At 39.8% G+C, this 19027-nt stretch overlaps 2 long non-coding RNA genes across 2 annotated transcripts in view; one reads left to right on the top strand and one right to left on the bottom strand.

The window, feature by feature from the left end:
* LOC144286924 (uncharacterized) overlaps positions 1-19027 on the top strand; it is a 1061786-nt gene that overhangs the window by 922285 nt on the left and 120474 nt on the right. The gene's annotated exons all lie outside the window — the stretch shown is intronic.
* The window catches only part of LOC144286920 (uncharacterized), an 81366-nt gene continuing 64029 nt past the window's right edge, over positions 1691-19027 (bottom strand). The window contains exons 2-3 of the long non-coding RNA XR_013354867.1: positions 15218-15287; positions 1691-3642 (exon numbers count right to left, since the gene is read on the bottom strand). This is a non-coding gene — a long non-coding RNA (uncharacterized LOC144286920). The remainder of the gene's footprint in view (positions 3643-15217; positions 15288-19027) is intronic.

Below are 19027 nucleotides of genomic sequence, written 5' to 3'. Positions count from 1 at the left end.
CTAGGAATTTAAGTTCTCCCAAATACAGTCCTTAGCCAATGGTTAATAGATGCAGGGGTATAATATACTCCTCCCTGGCCGCCTAATGGGAATAACTGAGGAAGTACCTATACTGTTGCCAGAGCTTCCCTGTAGCATCAATCCAGTGACCAGCTGTAGGATTTTGCTTGATAACCTTACTGGCCTCCTTTCTTCCCTAGTTTTCACCATTGATTTGTTCTGGGAATGTTTCCTAATCAATCACTTTAACATGAATCCTAATCTCAAGGTCTGTTTCTAGGGAACTCTTCCTAAGAGAGGTGGTTCATTGTGGATGCTTGCAAGTGCCTTGCCGGGGTCACAGAGGTCGGCCCACACACCTGAATGAAATGGATACTACCCCTGCAGCAGGAAATGAGATGGGCTTCCTTCTTTATAGTTGATTCTGGCCAGATCTCTCCTTCGGGACCTAGGCATTCATTTCCCCAGCTTCTGGGAACATTGGCAGCTCACATTCTTCTCTGTGAATTGTCATTAGCCAAAGGGCAGCCCCCATGGCATGGCTGTTCAATGTGGAGTTCAAGGCCAGGTCTGCTTGTCTCCATTTGGGACAACTTTAAAGTGCTATCCCAACTCTAGAACTTCCATGGCATCAACTGAAAACTGTTGTTATTCCTTGTAACCCAATTCCTTCTGCCCAGCCCTGCTTTTTTATTCCCCAAGGTATTCTGAAGGACATTCTTCCATAAAACTCTTGCCAATAAATCTCTCTCTCAGAGTTTGTCTCCTGAGGAAACTGACCCAAGCTATATTCTTCAACCTTGAGAGAGAGGGGTGGGTGACCAAACTGACAGTTGAGAGGTCTGAAAACAAAGGCTTAGAGAAGTAGTTTGCTGGAGGCTGCATAGTTTGTAAGGATTAACAGAATCTGACTCAAACCACCTGGGTTTGAATCTGGATACCTTTCTATTTGCACATAAAACATCTAAAATGTGTGGCTAAATTTTCTTTTTGGAGGTTTTTATTTTCATTACTTATTTTAATAGTATATTAAAATATTTTATTTACTAGTTTTTGTTTTCTTCTAATGAGAATAACTACTAACTACATATGCTTCAGGATGATGGGCCATGTTAAACTTCTCTCTACCAAGTACACTTATTTGTACTCTAAGATTAAAAAGGGAGTTTTCTGGCACTCAGTACTCAGAAAAACATCCAGGGCAATACTGTGTGCTCTAAGGATATTTCTATATGTTGGAAGGAAGTTTCCATCATGTGCTAATGATAACATTTCCTTTTGGAGCATATGCCCAAAAGAATAGCAGCTTAATGGGAGAACTTTGATTAACTGCCCAGACAAGTTTCTGTCAACTACTATTAATAACAAAAGATATATATGGATCTGAACACTGTGCGCACACACACATATGTACACACTCACACATACTGGATCCTCCCTTTCCTTCACCATCTTATGTTGGGGTCTGTCAACCTGTGAGCAAATAGGACTATAAAAAGTGTTCATTAAATTATTTATTGTGCCTAGCTGGGCTATGGCTGCAGAAAATGAATAGGATTATGCCTGGTGTTTTGCCAGATATGGCCTAGTATTAATAAAAAGAGAGACATAATCTCATCTGCTGTGAAGCTTTAGAAGAAAAATAAATTCTGAAGAAAATATTCTTGATAACATTGGAAATTAAGTCTATAATAGTTTATTGATATTTATTAAATACATTTCATTAGCACTGTTGAGATGGGAAAGCAAGGAGTAAAAGGGAAAAATGAAATGTGGGAATACAGGTTGGCTGGTAAGAATGACAGAGTGAGCCTGATAAACAGGATATGTCTGCGGTTGATTGGTATCCTCAATTTCACTGTTTTTTTCTGACCTGTCATGGATATTTCTCTCTTGAGTTTATGAACAAGGAGATAATCATGATGTTCTGCTGCTGCTGTCCAGTAGAATTTTCCTACATCTTCCATGCCCAATATGATAGTCAGTAGCCATGTGGGGTTATCTAATACTTGAAATGTAAGTGCAACTGCAGAGCTGAATGGTAATTTTCTTTAATTAAAAGTTAAATTTAAATCGCTGTATGTGGCCAGTGGCTAGTGCATTGGATGGTGCAACCTACAATTATGTAATAAGGTGAAAATTTTAGTTCTTAACATTTATCATTAGGATTCCTTTTAGGTATAAAAATGACTTTCCTTAGGATGACTGGTGCTAAGCCCATTTGGGATATATATTCCACTTTATATGTATTAGCTTATTTAATTCCCAGTTTAACTCAATGAGATAGTAATTATTATTATTCCCATTTTAGAGGCAATGAATCTGAGGTTAAAAGAGATTAAGTTACTTGCCAAGAGTCACATAATAAGTATAGATCCAAAGATGTGTCTGTCAGTGGATACAGCAGATGCTGCAGCATCATGGCAGAAGGACGAATTGCTTGGCATGAATTAAGGGATGATGAGATGAGTGAGAAAAATGGAGAGAGTCTGAGACTGAGACTCTATGGGGTGAAAAGCTCATGAGGCTGTGGGGAGGGGACTTGGGTTATGTTATAAACATGGTAACCACTAGCCACATATGCTTATTTAAATTTAAAGACATTAAAATTAAATAAGTCTAAAATTCAATTTCTCAGTTATACTGGCCACATTTCAAGAGTTCAAAAGCCACATGTGCCTAATAATGACTGTAGATATGGTGCAGAAGTAGGGCATTTCCATTATCATAGAAAGTTCTATTGGACAGGACTGAGTCATAGGACAGTTCAGGATGACTGTATCTATTGACCAGGGAGGTGGTTTTCACTGATGTAAAGTAAATCTCTCTTTCATCTTCCCCCCAAATTACCAGCAAAGCCCATTAATTTCATGAATGGCCTATAGGAGTAAATATAAATTGAAGAAAGGGTTATATTTCTTGCCTAGGTCAATATGACATGGTATATGGGATGAGCTTCAAAAGCAAGAGGCTGAAGTCTCAGGTGGTCACATAAGTTGTAAAAGGTGTTCTTAGGGTAGGATTGGAGCTTAAACTCCCATAAACTGTGGAATTAGGGGAGTGATGGTGGTTCAAACTAATTTTCACTAAGATTTGTGGATACTGTGACCCTCTCTCCTCCAGCTGGCAGTATTCATATGACCATTCTTATAATGTGAAAGAGGGAATTATGTTCTACTCTTATTCTTGATCTCATAATCTTTAAAACATTTGTCAAGTTTTCTTGAAAGCTGCAATTTGTAGTAAGTTTGTATTTATCCATCCTGCTACTGATTTTAAGTCACCACACAGGAGACATTCCTGGCTCTAATTAATAATAATGGTTAGCAATCTAAGTACAAAACACTGTTTTAAGCATTTTATACATATTAAACTCATTTGTTCCTCAGAGTAACTCAAGGAAATAGTGTTCTCCTCATTTTAAAGGCAATGAATCCAAGGCACAAGAGACTAGGTAACTTGTCATGAGTCCCATAGTGAGAGAGGCAGGATTTGAATGAATTTTTCCTCAGAGGCCAACACAATGTCTTTCTTGGGTTTCAATAGGCAGGTAACCAGTGTCTTATGGTTTGTTGGCCTGGCTCCTGAATCTTGCCCTTGTGTGTTGCCTTCATGGATACCTCGCTGCAAGAAGAGTCAGCTCTGCAAGTGAATTGAATACATTAATTCACATGCCCATCATTTCTGGGAGTATGGAATTGAAACACTGAAGAACATCAGGGACACCCTGAACACTTTGTAATTGTGAAGGAGCCAACCTCTACCCTTTGGGTGGAAAATAAAAGTTTCCCTGCCCAACTGTGCAGCTCTCTGAAGGAACTAGCTGCCAAGCTATTGAGAATTTCTGGATGTTCACTGAATACCTAGTTGTCATAATTTCACCAGCCATATTACAGGAGAACAAGCAGTAGAGATATAAGCAATCTATAATTAATTGCATATTATACTCCTGTAGAATGGTCGTGATGGGATGGACTTTAGGTATCATCTGGTCCAGACGTTTTCAATGGCTGGGTTGTAGACAAGGAAGACTTTTAAATATGTGGAAGCCAGGTCCTACCCCTGGGGACTCTGATTCCATAGATCTGTGGGTAGGATCTGGACATCTGTACTTTAAGAAGATGTCCACTAAACAGAAATTCATTGGTCACATTTGGAAGATGTTAGAGAAATAACTAATTAATTTAAAATCTGCCAAATTAAGGGGAAAGCATGCACTCATCCTTCTTTTCACTTACCAATGCTAACAGGAAACTTGAATAGCTATTTAGGGAAAATTTCTCATTACAGAAGATTGCAGCTAGTATGTAAAAAAAGAGGTAAAATATCATCATTCTTAAATCCTAATGAATCAATGGATCAAGGCAATGATCATCAATAGCTGTAAATAACACAAAATGGTCATCCTGATGAAGGTACACAACACCACGTATAAAGTGTTCTCACCAAAAACTTAAAATAGAATCTCATCAAGTCTCTATATCTCACTTTCAATTTATAAGAGATATAGAGGACAGAGGAACATGCTAAACAACCCTACCAGTATTCAGTAATCAAAATCCAGACTATGACAACATCTATAGGTCAAATAATCCTGTTTCATCCTCAAATACATTGAAAGGGGGAAAAAGATGAGGGGGAAATCCCTGGAAAACGGATCTTGATAAAGCTCTTGACTTGATCCTACACTTAAAATTATATATTGTTAATTTTGTTAGGTGTGATAATTACGTTGTAGGTACTTTTAGAGTTACTGTAATGTTTATGGATGAAATAAATATTTATGAATAAAATAAGAAGATTTACTTTAAATTATGTCAGAGAAGGGAGGTAGGTAAAGGATTATATGAAACAAGAATAGTCCTAAGTTGACAACAGTTGAAGCTAGGTGATGGACAGTAAGCAGTCATCATACCATTTTTGCAAGTTATGTATATGATTGAAATTGCCAATCAGAAAAAGTTGATAATAAAACTGTGTCCCAAAATGCAAAGGCTGTGGCTTACAGAAAACTACAACTCTCAGGCTGAATCCAGTCTGCTGCCTGTTTTTGTTAATACAATTTTATTAGAATACAATAAACTGTACCTATTTATTTGCCTGCCTGTTGTCTACAATGACAGAGTTGAGCAGTTGCTGCAGAGACTATGTGGTCCATAAAGCCTAAAATATTTGCTATCTGGCCCTTTACAGAAAATGTTTGCCAACTCCTAACTTAGAAGAAGTTACAAACTGAGAAAAGAATTAACTACTAATTTTTTGTTTGGTTATTGTTATACATACCATTTCTCATGTGTATGTTTCTAATTTTTTTCAGCTTTTTAAATAATGTTAGAAGGAATATTAGAATTCAAATATCATCATTTTGTAACTCCTGATGAGTCACCAGTTGTAGGCAATGGTTATCAATAGGAGTAGGTCTAGGCATTGGTCATCAAAGAGTAATACATAATAATATTGATGTAATAATGTGCAATACTATGAATGATGAATGGTTTAAGCTATTGTTCTAAAATATATATATAAGCCTAGGTGATTCCAATGACTGTACCAAGTTGAGAACATTAACCTCCTTTCTCTTTATTATTCATATGTGAAAAGTTAAGTCACAGAACAGATACCAAAAGGGAGTACCCACCCAGAGACCCAGACATGTTTCATCATGTGAGTTCTTCCTGCCCTCTCACGGTGTACTAGAGTGTTTAAAACAAAACAAAATGGTATATGAATCCTAGCAAGATATGCTTTGTATCAGTTTTCTCTATCTCAATTCTGGTAGTTCCTATAAACCATATCGGTCAGTAAAATATTGTGTCCTGTAGCACCATTACCTGCCAAGTGGAGAGAGAAAGGAAGATAGTTATGTAATACCTGCCCCTATAGTGATGGCCCATATATTATCTGTCTAATCTTCTAAAGAATTGGGTGGTGCAGAGGGTGGAGTATTATAATATTCCAATACTAGCTTCTCTGAAGGACTAATATATTGCTGATTTAGTAGTGGTCAAAGTTGAGAAGTGGGAAAGGAATGGTTGGGAAAAACTCTAAGGAAACTTGGGCTCTCACAAGGCTAAAGGAAGTAATGCTGGAGTAGCAGAAAAGCTTGAAGCTGAAAGACTTGGTTCAAGTCCTGGCTTTTTTCTTATGACAAGGTGACTTAGAAAAAGCCCCTTAACCTTTATGAATTGCAGTTGCCTCTGATGTAGCAGGCTAACTTCACAAGGTTGTTGTGAAGATTAAATGGAGTAATGTATCTGAAAGAATTTTGTAAACTCTATAACACTAGGTAAATAGAAGTTCTCATTACTTAGGCTCATTCATTTTGCCAATGAACTAAAGCCATCTTTGGTGGTTGCCAAGTTCAGGAACGTTAAAAGAAGCATTTGGCTTTCTGGCAGATGGGTGATTTACACTGAATCTAAGCTGTTGCATGCTGTCTTTTTAGACTAAATAGCTTACTTTCCATTTATTCTCTTGTCTCTAGGAAGGGAGCTGGATGTGTCATGGAGAAGAAGCATAGAATGAAAAGAGATGCAGGAGTTGAGGCAGCCATACACTTCTTTTAGAAGCAGTATCCCTCTATAATTTGGCAGAGAGAAGGTAAAATGAATACAAAGTAATGTGTGATAGAAAACAGAACTGAAAAAAAAAAGAAAAAAGAAAACAGAACTGAGGGGATGCCTGGGTGGCTAAGCGGTTGAGTGTCTGCCTTGAGCTCAGAGTGTGATCCTGGAGTCCTGGGATCGAGTCCCACATCGGGCTCCCTGCATGGAGCCTGCTTCTCCCTCTGCCTGTGTCTCTGCCTCTCTCTCTCTCTGTCTCTCATGAATGAATAAAAAAAAAAAAAAAAAAAAGCAAACAGAACTGAGAAGGAAGGAGTGAGGAACACAGAGATGGTAGATGTACTTTCAGATACACATGGTTTGCAGTCACCTATAGCATGACATTCCAAAACTAAATGCAGTTTCCTGGTTTTATGTGTAACTCTGGCATCTTCCCAGCCTATTTACTTCCTTTGGTTCTAAACAGTATCTGACAAAGTGTAATGCACATAGCAAGAACTCAGTAAATATTTGTGGAGTGAATATTTCCGTTAAGGCTGAAAATTGAGAGTTGGCTACACATATTCCTTTCCTTTCGTAACAGGACTTTGATAGCTTAGAGAAGGGCTGAGCCATTCAAACAACATTGAGAATTCAGTTCAGGTTTGACGTGGTTAATTATCATCCTGTTTTCTCTGGCTTGGCCAGATATCATAACTACTTTCAAAGGTTCTGTACAGCTAGGATACAGCTAGAAGCCACTGACAGTCTTGGAAACTACTATTATCTAAACATTTTGCAGAGATGTATTTTTTATTCTCTGTTAGCAACTGAATTCTTGCTTTTGTATTTAGTCTAATTGCCACTCAGAGCAGAATATTTTTAATTGGTGCATCCTTTCTACCTTGCCCACTTCTAAATATATGAATAAACATGTTTGCTGCTTAAAAAAAAAAGAGTAAGAGTTTCTTGAGAAGGTCATCATTGCACTAAGATTCTTCGATATCTTAGATATTGAATAATATTATAGGTATTAAATGATATAGCTATTAAATAAATGTGTATATTTTATACACAATACTGACTGGATCATGAGGATATAATGTACAACATGGTGACTATAGTTAATAATTCTGTATTCCATATTTGAAAGTTGCTAAGAGGGTAGATATAAAAATTCTCATTGCAAGTAACATCTTACAGCTATGGTGATGGATGTTAACTAGACTTATTGTGATGATTTCCCATAAATATGAATATTGAATCATTATTTGTATACCTGAAACTATTATAATGTTATATGCCAGTTATACCTCAATAAGAAAATAATTTGACAAGGTTGAATATTCATATTGAATTACAGTATGAATATGCAAAAAAAAATACTGAGCATTTGGGATAGCATTTGTTTCTGACGTTTAATGCAGGTGACCCAGACAGTACTGGCTCTTTTTGAGAAATTTATTGCTTAGGACTTGCCTTAAGTCAGTTTGGTTAGAATCAGAGCCTGGGATGGGGATTCTTGCTTGAATGATTTATTGGGGAAGTGTTCCCAGGAGAACAGGAGCACGGAAGCAGGAGAGAGTAAGGAAGGGAGCTAAGCACGGATGTGGTATCAGCTGGAGACTGGCTTCAGCCTGACCCCGTGGGGTGCTGACAGTATCACTACATGGCTCCTTTTCAAAGGTAAAAGGAGTTTGAAAGCTCAGTGAATTTTGTAGTCATTTTACTTGACTAATGAAAAATCATATGAAGGAGAAAAGATCCTGGAAGCTCAGGTAACAGCATTTCCTGTCCCTAAAAGAATTTCTGTTCTTCATGCATTTTCTTTGGTTAAATTAATCCAGAAATAATGTTTTTAACCTCTCATGCTTTACCTTTTTTTTTTTTTTAACAAAGAAATTGATGAATGTGGAAGAATTGACTAAAGATTATTGCTTGAAATACTATTCTGGAAAGAAATTGTAGAAATTAATAGCACTTATGATGTGTACATAGATAGATATGGCAATTTTGAATTTGTTAATTCAATCTTTTAGTTCATATTTAAAAAATAAGACTTTCAAATTTAAAAATAATCCTTGGTTTAATTGTTATGTAAAGGACGACAAGTAGCAGCTCACAAGATGCATATAGAGAAAATTTTTGCCAACATCAGTAAGACAAATAGTATTAAGTGTCTAATTAGGAAATTCTACCACCCTGAGTAGACTAAGTGTTACATGAAACTTCTTACTTGAATACAGTTGGTGACGATTATTTCAGTATGTGTGTGGAAGGAGAGATGTTAGCGAGAATGAGATAGGATTGTAAGAACGATGGTGAAGATTTGGTAGATTTTTCTAAAGCTAAATACAGAGTATGTATATATACATATTCTATATATATTCTCTCTATATATATTTTACATATATATAGTAAATGTATAGCTAAACAGAGAATATATATATTCTATGGGAATATATATTTCCCCATAGAATGTCATTTCATATCCATTTCACTGTTAGCACCAAAATGGAAATAGCATTTGCTACCTAAATTGGGTTAAGAGAGAAATAGATTAAAATTCATACAACATTTTGCATATGATAATGTGATGAAATTTGTCAAAATTACTCATTGTCTCTTCCCTTCTTACTCCTTTCTACTTTGTAAAAATGGGTCAATAATTTATACTATCTCAGGGCACCTGGGTGGCTTAGTGGTTGAACATCTGCTTTTGCCTCACGTTGTGATTCCGGGGTCCTGGGATCGAGTTCCGCATCAGGCTTCCCCTTTGCCTATGTCTCTGCCTCTCTCTGTGTGTCTTTCATGAGTAAATAAATAAAACCTTAAAAAATATACTGTCTCTAAAGGTGTTATTTATTGCTTTTTAAAGACTTCTCATTCTTTCACTGATTATTTTTATTCTATAATTCCTTTTTATAATTAAATTTATTTAAGTAAAGTACCCCCAAAGTAGAGGTCCAACTCAACCTGAGATCAAGAGTCATATGTTCTACCAACTGAGCCAGTCAGGTGCCCCCTATGATTCTTTTTTGATACATGTGCACAAAAAGGTATGAGAGAATTATAATAAACAAGCAAACAAAAGATCATGAAGTATGTGTACTATAATCTAAAATACTGTGTACTCATAGAAAAAGACATATGGGCCTATATCTGGACCCAGATACTTTCCCTGTGAGCACTACAAAAACAACCACAAGGATGGGGAAGAAGGAAATTGGGAGACTTTGAAGGTCAGTTGGCTGTATAAAATGTGTATAAAATGTGTATAAATGTGTATAAGTCCCAGCATAAAAGTAATTTAGTAAAGGTCAGAAAGATGTTGGGGTTTTTTATGAGTTATCAGAATGATGTGAGACAACATTGGGGAATTAGCAAAGTGCCAGAATCGAAAGGGAGTGTCAATAGGAAAGCTAGAAGCCTAGGGCCTGAAGGAGACTCAGGTAGGAAAGAGTTCAGAAACTTCGAAGGGGACAGAGTTTGAGCCAGGTTCAGGATAAACCCCTGTTGCCACTGCACAACATCCTATAATTTACAACCTAACCTTAATCCTTGTTGCTGTTTTTTTTTTTTTTTAAGATTTTATTTATTTATTCGTGAGAGACACACAGAGAAAAGCAGAGACATAGGTAGAGGGAGGAGCAGGCTCCCCGCCCAGACCCCGATGGGGGACTCCATCCCAGGAACCCTGGATCACAACCTAAGTCTAAGCAGATGCTCAACCACTGAGCCACCCAGGTGCCCCGAGGGACAGAGAGAGAGAGAGGGAGAGAGAGAGAGAGAGAGAGAATCTTTAGCAGGCTCCATACTCAGCACAGAGTCCTGCATGGGGTTTCATCTCACAACCCTGAGATCATGACCTGTGCCAAAATCAAGAGTCAGATACTTAACCGACTAAGCCACCCATGTGCTGCCTTGTTGCTTGCATGATAAATAACAATCCTTTCCCAGAACTGGAGTCTTGACCCGGTTTAGTGCCCTGGGCCCTCACTAAGACCAGTCCTTCCAGAAGGCTTCCTTTGCATGTCACATAGGCCCGCTCAGGGCTGGCCTTTCTCTCTGGTCCTGACTTCATCGAGAGATCCTTTGTATCCCTCCCTTACTCTTCACTGCTACTGCCTGGGAAAGTCATCAGAATTTTTTGTTCTGAGACTAAAAAAAGGGCACTGTCATGCAATGTTGCCTCCTTGAGGACATCCAAGGGTTTCTGAAGACCTAAAGATTGGTGGCAGGACCTTGAAGGGGCACAGTGAAGAGAAGGCAGTCTCAGTACCAGTGGGCCTCCAGACCCTAACACGACTGATGTAGGGGCGGGTCTTCCCAGCAGACAGTGGACCCCAAAAGTGGTTTCCAGGTGTGAGTACATTCCCAGGGTAGTGTAAGAGATGATTCCCTGGGAGGTGGGCAAAAAATGTCAGAGTTCCTGGGTTTTTTTCCCCTTATCTAACATTAAGCCTTAGTAATATTGAATATGCATGTGGACATTGGTACCTTTTATGATTGTGAGATGGTGCATATTATGGTCTTTGAGGCATCTTAAGGCAAAGATGGGCGCTCCACTATGTGTGGTGTGTGGTGTGCAGTGGGTGGGGTTGACCTTGGCATCTTCACTTACTTGAATGTTACTAAGTGCTGTGATTGATGTGTTCTGGGCTACTTGTGCCATATTAATTGTGTTTATAAATATTTCTATCTACTCAAACTAACCCTTGCAAAATGAACAAGAGGGTTAAGCAGATTCCTACAAAGAGACTGAAGACTAAACTAAATGTAAGTATAAGCAAACAACAAGAAAGCAACAGAGCTGGTGTCACTTTTATTCCTAGATAGACTCATCAGTCACTGAAGAGGTAAAAATGATGTTGGTCCCACTAGATCTGACAAAGTTAGCCAGAGTAAATTGTCGTTAGCACAATGACTTTATGATGTAGATCTACATTGATTTTCATAATGATGGTCCTTACCTTTTGTGAATATGGAGCACTAAGATATCAGTGTATGTGTTTTTTTTTTTTAATTTTTATTTATTTACTTATGATAGTCACAGAGAGAGAGAGAGGCAGAGACACAGGCAGAGGGAGAAGCAGGCTCCATGCACCGGGAGCCTGATATGGGATTCGATCCCGGGTCTCCAGGATCGCGCCCTGGGCCAAAGGCAGGTGCCAAACCGCTGCGCCACCCAGGGATCCCTCAGTGTATGTGTTTTTAAGCACAGGATGAACTTGGTAGAACAAAGGAGGAACAGGACAATAAGGAGTTGGCTTTATTTTTCTCTAAACATCATTCTTAATCATGATTGTCTTAGTCCATTCAGGCTATTATAACAAAATACCATAATGAGTGGCTTATAAAAAACCAGAAATTTCTTTTTCACAGTCTGGAGGCTGGGAAATCTGAGATCATGGTGCCTGCATGTTTGCATTGGCTCCTAAGGGCCCTCTTCCTGGTTCATAGCTGGCATCTTCCCATCAGGTGAAAGGGTCTAGGGGAGCTCTCTGCGGTTTCTTTAATAAGAGCATTAACTCCGTTCATGAGAGCTCCAGCCTCGTGATCTAATCACCTCACATAGACCCCACCTCCTAATAATTCACATTGGATATTAAAATTTTAACATATGAATTTTGAGGTGGCCACATTCAAAACATAGCAATGATATCCCCCACCCCACCCCATTGTTGAACAAGTTATTGGATTAATATTATTTTAGTCACTTGCAGCTATGTAAAAAGCCTCATGTAGGTAAATATAAGCCATCTTCAGGTGTTAGAGGATTCAACTCAGCCTAACACTGAAACAGCACTCTCACACCCAGGGGACTTACAGTGTCAGAGGTGTCTCAACCTTTCTCAGGTAGATGAAGAGAAGCAAGAGCCTTTTGTCACTGGTGCCACTATTGTTCTATCTTGATTAACACTGTCTGGCTCTTCCATGGGACATTTGTGTGTTGTTTGGAATGTCCTCCTGTGGGAAGTGATGTGGGTGATACATTCTACTACCGACTCCTGGGTCCAGCCCCTTCAGCTCTTACCTTCGGCAGTCTACCCTACAGACTCTAACTCCTCACCCTTGTCCTCATGGGTTGTTTTCTTGGGCAGGCCCCATCAAGACAGTTTGGACATGCATCTATGTGCCCATGGGAACCACCTACATTCTCGCCACCCAAAAGAGAGCATTCAGGTCTGCTCTCCTCTTGCCTTTGATGGCTGAAGGCTCTACCTACCCTCCTGCTCTCTGTTGTCACTAGCTGGTAAATAGATCCCAATCTTCATGTTCACCCTTGCCTTCATTCAATCAGTCCCCAAGTTATTCTGATTTTACCTCTTAAATATTTCTCAAATGGATTTTTTCCCTCTCTTTTCTTACTGCCATTTTTTGAGTTCGATCTTTCATCTATTTTTCTTTCTAACTTATCTTGTCCTCTTGAAACCTACCCTCCATGTAACTGCTGGAATGATTATCAAAAATGAAAATTGAATCCCATCACTATTCTGCATAATGAACATTGATGTTTCTCCTTGGGCATTGCCTACAGGATCAGTCCCAAGTTTAACTTGGCCTAAAAGCTTCTCCATGATCTGATTCCTGGTCACCATAAACACATGCCAAGGTACATCCTGGCTGCCTTGATTTTTACTATCCTTCCATTGGAAATGTTTTCTAGCCATCATGCTGTCCTCCCCACAGCTAACTCATTGGTTAAGACTCAGCTCATTTTAGTCTCCTCCAGGGGCCTTCCCCTGAGACCTCACCTCCACCTACACTCCCATTGGCCCTGAGCTGGGTTAGGAGCCCCTCCTCATCCCTCTTTAGGCTCTTTTTGTCACTGTTGGTTCTATTACTGCACTTACAGTGTATGTTCCAGTATGTATGTGTCCATTAGACTGAGCATCTGGGAGGAAGAACAGGGTCTTTTTGATTTGACTTTCCTTGTGCTGGCACATGATAGGCACTAAAATATTTGCTGAAGGAATAAGTGAAGAAATGGAAGAATAAAATAAGGCTTTAAGATAACAGAGGGCAGGAGATGAGGTTGGAAAAGATGATTTGACTCCTTCTTTCCCCTTTATTGTTTCTGCTGCAATTCTGAGTCACCACCAAGTGGGCTTTCTCAACAGCAGTGGGGAAGCCATCTGTGCTCCCACCACCTGTCTGCATGTCTTTTTTTCCCACTTAAGAAAATACATGGCCAGAGTAGAGATGGTCATTCCTTTGACTTGTAGCACAAAGATTTCTTGCCTAAGAGGATCGTGACAGTTTGCCTGGTTTTAGGAAACAAAACAAACAATGGAACTGGTGCCTGTGGGTTTTCTCATTGGATTCCAGACGTGTGGTGGGTGTGAGTAATCATAGAGAGGTATTTCTGAAATGCTTCTAGGTTTCCAAGGTTGTCTGATAGTCCCAATTCTTACAAAGCATTTTCAGACTTTTCATGACTGCAGTTGCCAATGGGAAGGTAGACTAGGAATAGGCAGGATGATAGGCAGCCATGAGAATCTGGGACCAGGATGGCTGGAAGACCTAGAAACAGTATTCAAGAAGCTGCCATTTGATGAGGCTCCTAAATAGCAGGGTTGGGGAGGTAGAGAAAGGCAGGAACATGGTGGGCCCTATGGCACATTTTGCCTCTGTCTGTATTTACCTAGTGTCTAGCACTGAATCTGGGAAATAGCAGACATCTGCTAAGGGAGAAGGTGACACAGGACTTAGCAATGTCTAGGATTATTTCAAAAAAACAAATAAACTTGTCCTAAACCATGGCAGCCACTGAAAATAACTTAGTCTTGCAAAAGTATGGACTTTCTAAATTAAGAGAAATGGTTTTGGCCTTCAGTTCTTGCATATGCCTAAGATCATTGTTATATAAGCAGTAAGATCTTTCCTGTAAAACTCTGAAGAAACACCAATATGCTTTTGCAGCCTGCTCAGTATCCATCTCCCCTTTTTCTGATAAAAGAGCCCCACCTTTTCTTTTGGGGAATTATCCTTCTCTGTAGTTAATCCATGTGAGATCTGTCCTCTTGTTTTCAGAAATGGACATGTCTAAGACCCGAGACTAGGCAATAAAAGGATAGCAACTCCTGGCCACAGTGATGTGTCTAGGGGAGAGGACAAAAGTCAGGCCTTGAAGATACAGGCTTGGCTCTTATCTTGGAATGATTGTCAAAAAAAGCTGGCTTTCTTTCTTTTCTTTCTTTTTTCCTTTCTTTCTTCATTAGAGAGAGGAAATCTTAAGCATTTTGGACTAAGCATGGAGCCTGACATGGGGCTTGATCTCATAATCCTGAGTTCATCACCTGAGCCAAAATCAAGAGTTGGATGCTTAACCGACTAAGCCACCCAGGTGCCCCAAAGAGGTTGCTATGAGAAAATGTAAGCCTAGAAATGCTGGAAGCTGTGTTTGGGAAAAGCCTACCTGGAAATTATGCCAAGTCAGAGGAAAGCAGAGCATAATGATGGAGAAAATCAGATTCCTGATAACATTGTATGTATGCCTAGATCAAGCCAGACCTGTAACCAAGTTAACCCTGGATTTGTTATATTCCAAAAGTCAATAAATTTCTTTTGTTTAATTAAGTCAGTTTTAATGGATTTTCTGTTATTGTCTATCCCCAAATTTCTCACATTCTAAGACCCTGGAATTCTGCTAGGAGTGGATGGAGTCTTACCTACTGCTGTCTAGGAGATACTTCTTGTATATGCCCTCTGGTTCACACAGGAACATGATAGAGGCTCACACTATGGAAAATGACAGGAGTTATTAGGACAGAAGCTCATCCCACTTACTCTTTTTCTTAGGTAGATACGTAAGGTAAAGAAATATTGACTTGAGACATGATATGTATTTTTAAGGTTACTATGACATTTTGAATACTTTCAAAAGAGAAAATAATTTTCCACTTTTCCCTCACCCTCCATTTCTTCTTCTTCTTTTTCTTCTTCTTCTTTTTAAAGATTTTATTTATTTATTCATGAGAGACAGAGAGAGAGAGAGAGAGGCTGAGACATAGGCAGAGGGAGAAGCAGGCTTCCTGCAGGGTGCCTGATGTGGGACTTGATCCCAGGACCCAGGATCATGACTTGAACCAAAGGCAGATGTTCAACCACTGAGCCACCCAGGGGCCCCTCTATTTTTTTTTTCTAAGGACAGTGATAAGAAAAGCTCTTCTACTTTGAATCTTGAGTTTTCTGTTTGTCCTTGCTTCCTATCCCTCTTTCCCACAGCCCTCCTGCCAGTCTCCCAATGTGGTGCCTGGGACAGCCTTGCCACAGGGCCCATACCAATGCCAATAGCTCCAATTCAGAAATAGTTCTGACATCATTGTTCTAACTTTACCTTCTCTCTCTCTCTTTTTTTTTTCCTCTCTCTTTCTTATTTGCATTGGACTCAGTTCTGTATTTATTCCACAAATATTTATTGGCACCTACTATATGATAAGCACAGTTTTGGGCATTTCAGATATATCAGTGAACAAAACTATTCTCACAGAGCTTGCATATTATAGTGTGTGCATGTGTGTGTAGACAATGAATAATAAATATTACAAGCAGGTAAATTATATAGTCATAAAAGGGTCCTGAGGAAAAAAGATGAAAAAGCAGAAAAAAAGAGAGTAAGGGGTTCAGGTTTCCTGGGAGTGAGAATGGTTGCAGCATTCCATAGATCATACTGAGAAGGTAAAATGTGAGTAGAGACCTGGAGGGAGGGAGTTAGCTGTTAGATTTGGGGGAGAAGCTTCCAAGGAAAGAGAAAAGCCCATACCAAGTCCCTCTGCAACAGTGTGCCTGGCAGTGTTCATGGAATGGCCAAGGTCTCTGTTGCTAGGGTGGAGACAGAAGAAGTGACAGTGGTAGGAGGTAAGGCAAGGTGAGCAGTGGAAGGGGAAGGTAATGGGATCAGTATCATGGGGGACTTGGGCTTTTACTCTGAATAAGATGAGGACTTATTGGAGGGTTTCAATAGAAAGGGACATGATCTGACTGATTTTAAAGCAATTACTCTGGCTACAGAGTTGAAAATGAGCTTCAGAGGAGCAAGAGTGGAGCACTGAGTATGTAATCAATGCCAGGGATGATGGTCGGGGCAGGAGAGGTGTTGAGAGTGGCTGGGTTTGTTCTAAAGACCAAGCCATGAGTACTTGCTGACAGATCTGATGGGGGAGCTTGTGAGAAGAACAGAGGAAAGTATTCGCCTTGAGCCTTTGCAAGGATAGAATTATCATCAGCTGGGAAGGGGAAACTGAACCCCTTCAGTTTTGTGGGGATAGTAACAGTTCAATGCAGGACAACTGAGGAGGAAATTAGAGATGCTGGGTAGGCAGCTGAGTACTGGGTTTCAGGAGGTAGGTCTGGCACAGAAAGATAAACTCGGGAATTTTTACCATTGAGATGATACTTAGAACCTCATTGTGAACTGTAGGTCCTTCATGTTTAGCCTCCCATTACCTGCCTGATCTGACTTGCAGTGAGAGTTGAGAGCATGACACATTGGGAAAAATATATAGGTTTTGGAGTAGGACAGATCTAGATCAGGATACTAGTGCTGCTTGGGCAAGCTCCTTATCTCTCTCAGTTACAATTTACTTACCTGAAAAATTGAATGATAACATCTATTTTTAGGATAGTTGAGACCCACGAAATTAAATTATGCCTGTGAAACTCCTGGCACATGATAGGTACTCAAGAATTAAGTTCCTACCCACCATTTTTTTCTTTTAAAAATCTAGTATGGATGCTTACTGGTGATTGCAGCCCTGTTCTTACTTTCTTGGACCAGCTGTACCCAAAGTGGGGTCACTGAATAGTAGTAGCATCAGCATTACTTGGGAGCTTGGTAGAAAAGCAAATTCTCAAGCCCCATCATCCCAGCCTACTGAAACAAAGTTCTGGGGTGGGACCCAGCAATCTGTGTTTGAACAAGCCTTCCAGGTGATTCTGGTAAAGTCTGGAATTTCAGAACCACAGCTTTAGTGTCCATTTACAAGCTTCTATGTGAGTACACCTGTCTTTGCTCATGGCCCTGCATCACTGCTGTTGGGAACACTTATTTTTTTTTAAAGATTTTATTTATTTATTCATAGAGACACAGCTAGAGAGAGAGAGGCAGAGACACAGGCAGAGGGAGAAGCAGGCACTATGCAGGGAGCCTGATGTGGGATTCGATCCCGGGTCTCCAGGATCACACCCCGGGCTGCAGGCGGCGCTAAACCGCTGCGCCACTGGGGCTGCCCCGGGAACACTTATATTGACCAAATTAAATGGCTTTACTATACCTTTCTATTGCTCCTTTAGCTCTGATCTCTCAGCTGAGTCCAAACTTACACCTCCAATTTTCTCTACATTAAATAAAGCTGTTCTGGGAGACACTCAAACTCAAGGGGCAAGATATCCTGTCCCTTCAAAAGAAAAAAGGATTCAAAACCAAAAACTCCCTGTAAGATAAAGAACTCCAACTTCCCTCTCTTTTCCTAGGTTCCTTATTTTAATACTAGGGAAATGCTTACCGCCTCTGCTATGTTGCACGTATCATTTCACTGACTTCTCCCTAAAACTCCATAAAGTAGGACTAATGTGAAGTTCCACTTAGCTGACAAGGAAATTGAGGATTAAGGAAATTAAATAGCTGACTCAGGAGTACACAGGTGGTGCCAGTCAGGGGCACCAGAGGGAGACTATGAGGCTGGAGGGGAAAGAAGGGACTTGTTCTCTCCTGCTCTGCTTGGAATCACATTCTATGATTTGTGGTTGCAACAGAGCTTTTCCTTCATGCAGAATGAGAGTGGGCTTTCTTGAGCAGGGGTGTGTGTGTGTCTATGCCCTTGCACGCATGCATTTTCCCCAGGTTCAACTGAATTAAGCAATCTCGTTACAAGGGGACTGGGTACCAGTGAAGCAACTTTCATTCCTCTCTTCAGGGTCTTTTTAAAAAATTTATTCATGAGATACACACACACACACACACACACACACAGAGAGAGAGAGAGAGAGAGAGAGAGAGAGAGAGAGGGAGGGAAGGAGAGAGAGAGGGGGAAAAGCAGACTCCCTGAAAGGAGCGCGGGATCACTCCCTGACCAAAGGCAGACGCTCAACCACGGGGCCACCCAGGCGCCCCTCTCTCCAGGGTCTTACCATAGACCTCTTCTCTCCTGCGCTGGAGGAAACTAGGTCACTTTTGTTTCCACGGAGCCATCAAAGGAGCTTCATAAATAGGTAGTCTGCCACTTTATGTTATTGTTAGTTTGTTTCTATACAGTTGACTTTTGGGATATGGAAATGAAGATCTGTTTTCTCATTACTTGGGAAAATGAGAGTTTATTTTTTGATTCCAACTCTTTAAATATATAAAACAAAATTATTTAAGAAATGAGTAGGAGTTTTTGTAAGGAGGGTTATGTGATAGAATATATTCAGAGATATGTAGGAGAGGCTAAGTGTAGCCAAAAAAAAAAAGCTGTAGTGAATAATAAGAACATCTGGAG

The sequence above is a fragment of the Canis aureus genome, chromosome 16 (genome assembly GCF_053574225.1).
Source record: "Canis aureus isolate CA01 chromosome 16, VMU_Caureus_v.1.0, whole genome shotgun sequence".
NCBI classification, from domain to species: Eukaryota; Metazoa; Chordata; class Mammalia; order Carnivora; family Canidae; genus Canis; species Canis aureus.
Note: the sequence above shows the minus strand (reverse complement) of the source record. Positions and strands in the feature narration are given on the sequence as shown.